The sequence below is a fragment of the Echinococcus granulosus genome, assembly GCF_000524195.1.
Source record: "Echinococcus granulosus chromosome Unknown EG_S00314, whole genome shotgun sequence".
Classification (NCBI taxonomy): Eukaryota; Metazoa; Platyhelminthes; class Cestoda; order Cyclophyllidea; family Taeniidae; genus Echinococcus; species Echinococcus granulosus.
The window spans coordinates 12,457-20,059 of record NW_020170694.1 but is presented as its reverse complement, the minus strand read 5'-3'; positions in this window follow the sequence as shown (position 1 = coordinate 20,059).

The following is a 7,603-nucleotide window of genomic DNA, read 5'->3' as shown; positions in this document are numbered from 1 at the left end:
TCCCCTTGCCTATCACCACTCGAGCTGTGGATCTGGCATTATAGGTTCATCTCAACCTCCGTAGATGACCATCGTCTACAATGACATGCAGAAGGGTATGGAGCTGCCGGCATGTCGAAGCACCTACGTGGTCCCTTTACCAAAAACCCAGAGTTCAACAAACAACCAACGTAGGTGTCGCAATCGTCAAACAGCATATTTTATTCTGCACCATGCCAGTACCATCGTGTTGGTAGTCTTCGAGTAGTTTTGAAACAGATGAGTCAAAGACATCCATTATCTAATGCATTGGAATTTGTAAAATCCAAACAATGACCTCCGTCCATTTAACATATCGGTTGCGAAGCATGCTCTCAGCTCCGATTGAAAGGTTCTTGCATCACCTTACCTATTTTATTAAGCTCATAAAGATGCAGCGTGAGGCACTTAAAATGGGTCATAAACGGTACTTTATCGCACAGTTGTCACTAAGTAGTGTGACAGAACACCGTGGACTGTTCAGACTTAGCAGGTGACATAACACAGTATGCTCTGAAAGCTCAAATCTCAGGCAAAACTTAGGGAGAAGCATGCCAAAAGGAAGGTTACATGGGAGAAAGAGGGGGATGAATCGCTTAAGCAACTGAAACGTCCACTTTGAACCGTGCGGAGAAGGCACCTCACTACTTCCTCTAGACACGAATGCTGGTGATGCAGCTGTGGGTGATGTAAATCCACAACTTGCAGCTGCCCAGTGTCAAGCACACGTCAACACTTATTGGCACTTGAGCTCTCAACCCAACAACTGGTAACGTGTGGTGCCGTGACATTGACATTTGATTCCGCCAAGACTAGAGTAGGAAATAGACGGGTTTGATTGGTGCCCGCGCGATTACCAAAATAGTGCAGATGAATCCTTCATAACTTTACGCAAAACTCTTCCGAATTTTTGATGTTTATAGTAGATCCACCTAATGTTTATTTCTCGGGGACATTTCACTCCCACCATGGCTGTGCCAAAAGAGATTTACGAGGTAGAGAAAGGCCTCCTCTATGTTAGTGTGAATTTTTCAGTGTATGAGATGTTCATTTTCGGAGGTGAAAGTAAACCTATGATGCCCGAGCCGGAGTTCGGGGCCATAGGCAAGCGGGAGAGGCGCAGATGAGCAGTGGCAATGCACACTGTAATGCTGATGATCTATCTCACGGAGCAGACCTCGTAGAAACCGGAAATTTCGCCGTGAATATCTTTTATTTCTAGTAGATCAACACTCAAATTACTGACTTTATTACGGGTCAGATGTGTCATAGTTTTCCTATGTCCACTTGCAAACGAACCTACAATAGCTGCTGTTGTGAAGGGGATTATGGTGTAAAATGATAGAAAAGGGCCGCCTTCATGAAGACAATTTAATGCAAGTGAGCATAGCTGTCTAAATTGGCTATTTTACCGAGTGTTTGGTTCTAATTTCGAGAAATCCTCCCAACGATTTCTACACTTTTTCATTGCCCGAAATTGCAGTAACAGTTCTACATTATTCATGGTGTCAGTAACGGTGCAAATAAGTTGTATTGAATCGCAGATTTGGCTATGCAGGTAGGACTGAGTGACAGGGAAATTGTTAGATTGCTTGAGCTACTTGATACAAAAGTGGAGGCTTCTAGCAACTCAAATGGAAAGGATTTACTAGGATTGGGGAAGTGCCTATCATCTCTTCTTCAAGAGGTAGCAGTGTACATGATCAGACACTTACGCCCTTCAATACCCGTGCATGACCCTCTCACCGGGTCTCGGGATGAGCACAACAATCTGGATCATTCTGTTCGCAGTGGTCCATATTGCCCTATGCACCACACTTGGAGTCTGACCAAAGTCGCTTGACCCAGCCTTAACGCTCCCTTATCTTCATGCGCATTTATTGCCCGTCCATCTATCTTCTTCACAATTTCCCATTGCTACCATTCTGATGCCAACTTTCTCCTACACCATTTAAGCATAAATCGTGGGTTTGCAGACTTCAGTTACAAGTCACTCCAGACAAAACGATAGCAGAGGCCATATGCCAAGGAAAGTAGCTTTCTCTCGACCATCCGTGGCCATGGCCTAGCTAGGTGGTTCTATCGCGTACTTGACGTTAATTCGTGCGTTCAACCGGCTGCTGTGCTCCTACACACGATAGTCTACTTGTTAAGGAAGCAGTTGAGTCCCCATAACTTTGCCTTATCATCTTTTCATAATGTTTCATTAGCATTCAAGCAGTGATAAATGCAAAATTACACCTGTGACTGCATTCTATTTTATTTGAATTTGTGTTCGCCTGTAGTGCGATACACATTCAGCATTTGTACATCATTTTATGCGAACACGTAAGGCAATTAGGCATGCTGAATTAGCCGGTCATTTATACAGTGCGCTGCTTAACTCGTCTCCGTCTTCCCTTTTTCTACCTTATATCCCGCAGTCTGCATCTCACCACTGCACATATTTCCACCATCACCGTTGAACCCACCATGCAACGTGTCAGTAAGTGATGTGCAGATAACGGAAACACGGGAAAAGTAGATGGGCAAATGACTTCTACTAAACACTGTTTTAACTACACGCAGGTGATGAAAGTGGGATTAGTAAACTTGGAAATAAGTTGTGCAAGGAGCAATTTTAATTTCGAACAGACGATATCGTAGGAGGTAACACGTCCACAAAATTATCAAAACAGGCGAGACGAAAGATTGAATGAAGTTATTCGCCAAAACCACGTTAAGACTAAATTCGAGAAAGCTGCGCTACTTCCTATTTTTGCCACGAAACGTTTGTGGATTAGTACACTATGAGGTTTTGCTGAAATATGGACAAAGTGCATCAGAATTGACTACCAATGCCTCTGTGCAATGTCAGATTGGCAAATGCAAATGCACTCACCATGACAATAAAGCAGGTAGCGTTTGATGGAAACGGAGTTGTGCAGGGTGCCGAAGTAGCAATTTGTTAATGGCAAGTTCACGTGGAAGGTATTAAACCCCATCAATTCACTGAAGGAAATGGCACATTTGGGCATGAGTTTTAAATCTAGTTAAATGACCATTTATTTCATCAGAATTAACTTTTAATATGCAGTGTTTTCGTTAACTGAAACGGAAATGGAAAATTGCAACTTAATTTTGCTTCCTTAAATTGCAATCTCCATTTGATTATTTTCACTCATTTTCATAAAAAGTTCTGTGGTTAGAATTTTACATGGCAGGTTAACCTGGCAGACATACAATTGAATTGCGTTTTGAGACTTGATTATTGTAATGCTTTAGAATGCAAATAACAAATGAACGAGGAAGTGTAGGAGGTTAACAGAAGCACCAAGTGTATTAAATTAATGAAGACAGGTAGATAACGTCAAATAGTGAAAAATGTTCTAAAAGCGATACATCTTGCTGCTTGGAAGACACGCAAATGCAGGGTTACCAGGTGGATGAAGAAAAAGTGTGAATGGCTACTTGTACCAACATGCTTGTGTGTGTGCATATCATTTTTGCGCTTTGCACCATCAAACCATTAGGTTGGCATTTTCCTCAACAAAGTGTCTGCCATGAATGAATTGCTTTTTGGAACGGATTGAATCTGTCAAGTCTAGCAAAGTACATAGTCAATGACTGTCGAGTCCGCCTTGCGGATTTTATACAATTATGATTCCGAATGTATCTTCTTTGTGAATAGATAAAGCGTTGATTGGCTGCTAAAAGAGAATACGAGACCGAACGGGAATGAAAAAAGTGCATAGTTTTGAACCTGTTTGTGTCCGGCACTTCCCACGGGTAAATGTTCAATCCAAGCTTGCAATTTGCCACAAGCACAGCCCACTGTAATGCTGTGTGTATGCCTGGGAGATTCCAAGGATGCGTGATAAGTGTTTGTTCAGTGGCATTATTTGCCCAGATGAATAGATTGTTGTCTACAAATTGGTGAGTTTGGCATTCACGATGGCATTTAAAGAGCGGTTAACAGGAAAATTGGCAAATGACTCTTTGGTTGGCACTGCATTGTGTCACGGTGATGAGATGACCACGGTAAACGAAGACAATATAAGGTGAGGATATCGTCAAAGATGCATGTTGTCTGAGTCGATGTGTGTGGCTTATTTTCTGGGCCATTTCCGTGGGGCATTTTTGTGTCTCAAAAGTTCAACATTGAACTACTGAGTGTGTCGATGAGATGCATGTACATGCACAGGTACTATGTATTACTTCACCATTCATGGGTGTCATTATGAGCACATCTTATTGAATCAACAAGAAAGCAAGAGGTGGAATATGAAGCAAACGATACACAGTCTTGTCAGGTGGGACGGCAGTCACCGAAGACGGAGCAAAGCACTAACACTAACCAAACAGACGGACCTCCCTATTTTCGTACATTTGGCATGCCACTGCAGGCTTTTCGTTAAAGATTTTGCTAATGTCACTAGCCCACCCCACACATTAATCATAAAGCAGGTGAGAAAGAATTTCTAGGGAGAAAAAGAGCAATGAAAGGCGTTTAAAGAACTAAAACGAATGTGCTGCTCTACACCGATTCTAGCGTTGCCCCACTTTGAATCGAGCGTCCCACCGTTTGCACTGCATGTGGAGGCATGCTACGTAGTCGTGGACAGTGTACGTTCACGCAGGGACAACGACGGAAGGTAGCACGTCATAGCTTGCTCTAGTAACGGACTCAGCAAAAAAGTGAGTTGCAACATTGCAACATAACGTGGGCTGTACGCTACGCTTACAATGGTTAGACACTTCAGGTACTACCTGATAGCAAGGCAATTCATAATTAGAACGGACCATTAGGCACTTACAAGGTTAAAACAATGAAGGTGTTAGACCGTCCAGTTTCACACCAGCACAATTAACTGCAACAATAAAATTTCCCAATGCAGTACCGAAAAAGGGAATGTGTATAGTAGTGCGGACGCTCCAGGTAGTAAAACCAGATCAGGCCAAAAAAGGTGGTGTTGTGCGTGCCATATTCTTAGGCAAAACTTCAAAATAACATTGAAAAAATTTAAAACGAACCAAATCAGATACTGCTTGGATATGCTAGAGTTCCCTTACATCCTCTTATAAGCACACAGCTCAGGAAATGACATCTTTCACCATGGCATACAAACATATAAGGTAAGAGTGGCACAAGACTCCCTCTAGAAAGTAGGATTTTGCGGCACCAAATGGATATAGGGTCTTCGAAGCGTTTTGTGGGCCCAGGCTCATTGGTGATTGCAGTTCTCAATGTAGGTGTAGAGAATATACCAGATGTCTTGAACAAGAGGTACTGGTGGCCATTGCTTTCCTAAGTCTTACTTGATTTCTGCTAGAACTGCACCACTTGCAGTAGTTTCAAGGGTCCATACCTCACAGTGATCGCAGCACGTCAGCCTGGGCGTACAGGGTTCCCAGAGGAAAGAGTAGGTATTGACATCATGGGGCCTCTACCACCCGCCATGAGAGGAAACCGGTATATTCCGGTTATGGTAGACTATTTCACAAAAGTAGACGAGGTAGAGTCCATGAAGACACAGGATGCAGAAATGATTGCCTTTGGTTTCTTCAGTTGGTTCATTTGTCAGCATTGAGTGCCTGAATGAGTTCATAGTGATCAAATCTCTGAATTTAGAAGCCGAATCCTTCCTGAACTATACAAGACCTTCCTAATCTAAAAGACATTCTTAACACCTGGTCACCCGAAAGGTGATGCACAGGCGGGAAGCATCAATTGCACTCCAATTGAACTACTAAAAACTTACACCAAGGATACACAAGTGGAAGACTGGGATGTAAGCCTAGGAAGTGTCCTCCTAGTGTACATAGCTACAGGTCACATATCAACAGGCGTTTCAACGTTTAAGATGATCACGGGTCGTGGAGTGAGGGTGCTTTCAATATCCTCCTACCAAACACGGGAGCAGCAGCAAACAACATCCCCGCTTGCATACCACTTCTAAAAGGAGGCATAAAACTGATAACATCGAACGTCTACACTAACGACTATCTTATTTTAGGAAGGAGAAATATCGCTACAAACACACACCGAATAACATCTACCAAGGACACTTAGTATAAACGTACAGGCCGATTCTCCCACCTGAAATACACCGCAAGTTCCATCACTCTTGGTAAAGGCTCTCTCACCTACAAACTACCTTATCTGCAGCGCGAAACTTATATGCCCAGATAATAACCGTTCATCACAACAAGATGCATCTTTACAACGGTACACCACCGCTTGGATACGAAGAAGAAATTAGCACATTAACGAAAGAAAAAATGCACCTGATGGCATATACAGCAACAGTCCATAATGGCAGCGTTGATAACGGTGCTGAAATGGCGAGGCAGTCATAAAATACTCATGTCGTTAAGATGGACCTTTAAGTTGAGAAGCGTTTTGCGAACTCAAAGTTCGTAATGGAGGAGTGGTCAGTATTCCTCGAGGCGGAGAAGAGTCCAGTACACCAACTTTCCTAAATCAGTTCTTCTAAAATTAACCCTGAGTTACAAACATGTCCTAAATGAATCAATCTGTTCGTTGAATAAGTATGAGGGGCAGAAAGGAGGAAATAAATGAGGAAGTTGCTAAAATGCATTACTTATACTTCCGTAAAACATATGAATTGAAGGACCACCTATTTTTTTATGACATCAATATGTAATATCCAGTTAAAAACAAAGTACTCTGTGTATTACTTTATCATTCCTAGATCCGTATGCCCAGGTATCTTTTATAACAAAGATTGATTTATCATACTTGCACATTATAGAGTAACTGTTTTTAAACAACGTTTTACGTTTTACGCTTTACGTTTTGTGGCTGTTTTACTCTTGGAAATTCGTTGAGTTAAATAAGTTCTAAATTGGCACTGGTTCGTTTAATTTGCCACTTTTAAGGTCATCGGCTACAATTCAGTATATTATCTGTCGGCAAGGTGGTTTCATTGTGGATTTTGCCTAGATAGGCTTTAGTTGTCAAAAAAGCAAAAAAATGTCAAATGCATGGCTTTACTTAGTGGAAATAATGGTCCGGATCTTAGAGCGAACGTGAGTGCATCTGTCTGTGCTGAATGTGATGAGAGTGAAGGGTTTAGTGAAGAACAGTTAATTTAAAAGTTGATTTGCTCTTTTGCGAATGAGTCTCAAATTGGAAGTTGTTGTGGTGTGTTTCATGTCTCGGCGGCTTCGATGTAAACGTTTTTGGGGAGAATTTGCTGTTAACCTTTTTTTGAACGTCTTCACGATTACATGGTTACAGTTGCAATCTCCAAGTTGTTGCAGTAACCATGTCAGTCGAGTTTATTGTGCTTGAAGGATGTGGATACAGCTGCATTATTCGTTGAAAGGGTACTTGAGTATGCTCCTCCCCATCGGTAAACTGAGTCGCTTCTTCTGCAGCTTCGTTAGACGCAATTTGAACATACGTGACCCGAGGTGGTAAAGGTTCTGCTACCAATGGGACGTTGACGTGTATTGCAGCAGTTGAAGTAACCCTTTTGTGTCTGCCGTTAGGGCTTCCTCAAATATCCCAAACCTCTTTCTGATTTGGAGTCAGGAGAGATGACATTTGCACCCGTTGGTGGTGAGTCATTCAATTAGT